Source organism: Vanacampus margaritifer, chromosome 5, assembly GCF_051991255.1.
Source record: "Vanacampus margaritifer isolate UIUO_Vmar chromosome 5, RoL_Vmar_1.0, whole genome shotgun sequence".
NCBI classification, from domain to species: domain Eukaryota; kingdom Metazoa; phylum Chordata; class Actinopteri; order Syngnathiformes; family Syngnathidae; genus Vanacampus; species Vanacampus margaritifer.
Window position 1 is genome coordinate 18,503,824 of NC_135436.1, and position 4,106 is coordinate 18,507,929.

General features: G+C 39.7%; 1 long non-coding RNA gene across 1 annotated transcript in view; it reads left to right on the forward strand.

Annotated features, from left to right (window-relative positions):
- Positions 1-3,520, forward strand: part of LOC144052356 (uncharacterized) — a 7,046-nt gene extending 3,526 nt beyond the window's left edge. Inside the window, exons 2-3 of the long non-coding RNA XR_013294202.1 lie at positions 2,319-2,409; positions 2,924-3,520. This is a non-coding gene — a long non-coding RNA (uncharacterized LOC144052356). The remainder of the gene's footprint in view (positions 1-2,318; positions 2,410-2,923) is intronic.
- The last annotated feature ends 586 nt before the right edge of the window (positions 3,521-4,106 follow it).

The window sequence follows — 4,106 nt, forward strand, 5'->3', positions numbered from 1 at the left end:
GGGTTGGTGCTGGGGTTCCGATAGTTCCTTGGCTTCTGTGTCCTGTGGGTTTGCCTAGTTTAAATACATAACAAACAATACAAACAAGTCTGCTGCTCAAAATGCTTGCCTTACTGTTTGTTTCTGCCTGACTTTGTCTTGGCTTGTTTTCATTTTGTTAGTTTTTTTTTAGATTCAGAATTGACAGGGATGAACAACTCACATAGCATTTGTTAAAACAGGCTGAGCTGCTAAATAATGAAAAGTGGCGGCACGGCTCAGTGGTAGAGTGGTCGCCTCCCATCTGTGAGGTTGATTGTTCGATTCTCACCCTTGGTGACCGTGTTGTAGTGTCTTTGGGCAAGACACTGAACCCCAATTGGGTGTCAGTGGACGCATCAGTAGTCGATCATTGCTGTGTGAATAGGTGGCTGTGAGGCATTGTAAAGTGCTTTGGGCACCATATGGTGTAGTTAAAAGCGCTATATAAAAAGCAGTCCATCTACCAATAATGAAAAGTGAAAGAAAGAAAAAGTTCTTCCTGCTTTTTATGCAAGAAGGATCTCTGGATCTTGCAGCTTATTTTACGCTACCTGTGAAAGCTGGCATTTTTCAGCTTTTTTTTCCAGGTCGCTGTTCTGTGGAGAACACTAACATGGAGACAGTGTGAGGAAAACCTCAGGTAATAACAGAGGTGGACCGTGGGATGGCACCCATGCGAAACAAAAAATGCTGTCAGATGTGACGTTTTACACTTCTTGTGCCATATTCCATTGAAAGCAATAGTTTCTGTCTTCAGGCATTTAATTATCAGATTGTGAGATGCTGTGCCACCGTGTGAAAGCTCATATGGTTGCTATAATATCACACCTTTTGTTCTCTGCCATTGCCTGTTTTTGTGTAAGCAAGACTAAAGTGAGAACGTTTAAATTGTGAACAATTAATAATGTTAGAAATTGAGGTGCATTTGATACATCTGTATAACACCATTGCGGTTTATTTTTATGCTTTCTTTTTATTTATTTATTTTTCTTTTATTATTTCTAATGGGAAAAAATTGTACAAATCAGAAACAAAACACAGATTTTTTTTTGCCTACTATTAGTTTTTTACACTGATTTATTTTATTTATTATTATTTTTCAACACTAATTTTTCACTGACACACTTGAACAGTGGTCTCAAACTCGCGAGCATGGGTCCATTTGTGGCCCATAGGGTGATATTTTGTGGCCCCCTACTTGACATTAAAAAAATATATGCTAATGCGACACCCACGTATTTTGCTGTGTCGTTGCTCTTGGCATTCTTTTTTTTTTTTAAATAATCACTTATGGGCTACCAGCTCAGGTTCATGACAGCTTTCGGCTTAAAATGTAATTCCGAAGTGACACCAAGTGGAAGGAAAAGATATCCTCACTTAGTCCCAGTCATGTCTTTTTTTTTTTGTCACTTACCAAATAAATTCCTTATTAATCCTAACCATAACCATTTCTCCATCATATATAATTGCACATGCATTTAATTATTACAGTTTTTATGATAGTAGTTTTGGCCCTCATAAAATTACACGGCGGGCCAGAGAGGGCCCACGGGCCTTGAGTGTAACATCTGTGGCCCAGAGGTTCCACTGTATCATCTTGTCAGAAAAAAAAAATCTTATGTTCATTAAATGAATGCAATCTGCAGGGAGTGTTGCTGCTCTGCTGAACGACCACGACCCCCCGGTGTGGTGGCATATGTTAATAAAATGCACTGCACGACTCGCCCTGCATCCTAATTTGCTTGAGCGTCAAAATTAATTTTGTGTGTTTCTTAAAACAGCCTGCTGCAGCATCTACTTGACATGTGTGTGCGTGTGAGTCAAGGTTTGTGTATGGGCATGAATATTGCTCATAGATGTAACTGACAGGCCTATATTAATCTCCATATGCGTTCTCATTTAAATACACCACTTATTGGGTGATGGTGGTGATTATTACCTGTTGTGCAGCAAGAAGGGCATGCGTTCCCAATGGACCCTTTTTTGTTTGTTTGTTGGAGAAACCTGAATATTGCTCACTGGGGACTGTTGCGACATGACAGCGGCATGGCAGCTCGTCTCCACAGAGCAGAGGATAGCTGCTATCAAAGTCATCGAGGGCCATCATGCAGGAAATGTAACAGCTGGGTTATTTTCTCGAGAAATTTATGCAAATTGTAGTATGTATATCTTCTGGAAAGATATGAGAAGTATGGAAGTCTGATGTAAGAGATCAACAGATACAGTTGCAGGAAGACTGTGTGAAGATCTGTCTGTTTGTGTTTGTTTGTTTGTTTGTTTGTTTGTGTTTTTTCAAGTGCCCCTTGGAAATAAACCCATGCTTCTGCAGTTGACAAGACAAACTAAGTGTTGGATACATTCACAGCTACTGTAGCAGCCTGGGACTTGGTGAGTTCTGTTGCATAGACGAGAGATTCTGGATGTTTGACTGATCTTTACTCCATACAGTAAACACCCACATATCCTAGTGCAACATTCACCAATTGTACCATTTAACTTTGTTTTAACTATCCTACTATTTGCTGAAAAAAATCTTCTACTGTATTTACTTCTCTTTTTGTTTCTTTCAGGCCTAAGCAATAAAAGTATTACTATGGATTCATCTTGTGTCTTTTTGTTGTTGTTTCATTAGGTTTAATTAATTGATGGCCCGTTTTGTTGACAGTTGTTATTTTTATTTTATTTTGTATTTTTTTTCTGGAGAGCTCAGTATTGTTCATTCGGTAATTTTACCGATTTGACATGTCATCATCATTGCTCTCTCTTTTTATTTTTTATTTTTTTGTATGTGGGTGAGTATGTGTACGTGTGTGCGTGCGAGCGTGCGTGCGTGTGTATTCATTAGTTCACCTAAAACCTATTAACAAATCCCATACCGTTCACCTAAACCGAACACTTCCAGCCAGAGTCGTGTGGCCGCCAGGAGACCCGAGGAAAGACCAAAGAAAAGAAAGGAAAGTGAAATCCAGCACCGACCAGACACCACCCAGCAGACCACCAACCAGAGTCCTTCACAAACCCCAGAGACATCTAAATTCCAACAAATCAGGGAGACCTCAAAAGACTGTTGACAGTTGTTTTAATGCACCTTGTGGGATGTAACGTTCAAAAGGAAAGTGACATTTTGTTAACACCTTTCTCTTGATACGGCTACAAAAAGTCTGTGTACCATAGTCTTCTTCGCTGTTATAATTTGCGCATATTCCTTCACATTTATTGTTGTCTGAAAATGCCAAAAGTTGAGATGTTGTGTAAAAAGCTAGTGCCCCTATATGTGTGACGTCACCTTATTTGGTGTTAGCGTAGGCTACTGCTGATGAGACTCTTTGAATGGTTTGCTCAAGTTGAATGAATTAATTATGAAATGCAGTCATGTATGTAACACGACGTCATGACTGCGTGCATGCTAGATGCATGGTAACAATATTTTGTTGAACATTCTTCATCGGTGTTGTTACTGCAAAAATAAATCCAACCGAATAACAGTCTTGTGACATCTATAGGCAAATTACTGAATTACTTGCATTTTAAAAGCTAACAATGTTTAATCTCATACTGACTAAAAGCGATGACCAAACGACTTTGACTGCTTTAGTGTTGCAATCCTATGGGAGTAGGTAATGTGCAATTCAAACTGATTGGAAACTGGCAAACAAATCAATAAGAGAAACATCTCATGTGGACTTTACCACAATGCTAACAGGAAGGTGAAGTAAAATAAATACAAAAGATACATCTATATGAGCATGGTAAGAAATTTGGGGATTCTAGTTGATTAAATGTGTTATTGCTTGTAAAATCTTTTTTAACCCTATGAAGCCTGAACGATTACATATAATAATAATAATGCATTGGATTTATATAGCGATCAGATGCTCAAAGACGCTCCACAGTGGTTGCATTATTCGTGCGCTCACACATTCACACTGTGGTGGCGGTAAGCTACTCAAGTAGCCACAGCTGCCCTGGGGCAGGCTGACGGAAGCGTGGCTGCCAGTGTGCGCCTTCGGCCCCTGCGACCACCACCAACTTCGCACCAGTGTGAGTAGCACTGGAGGCAATGTGTGTGAAGTGCCTTGCCTAAG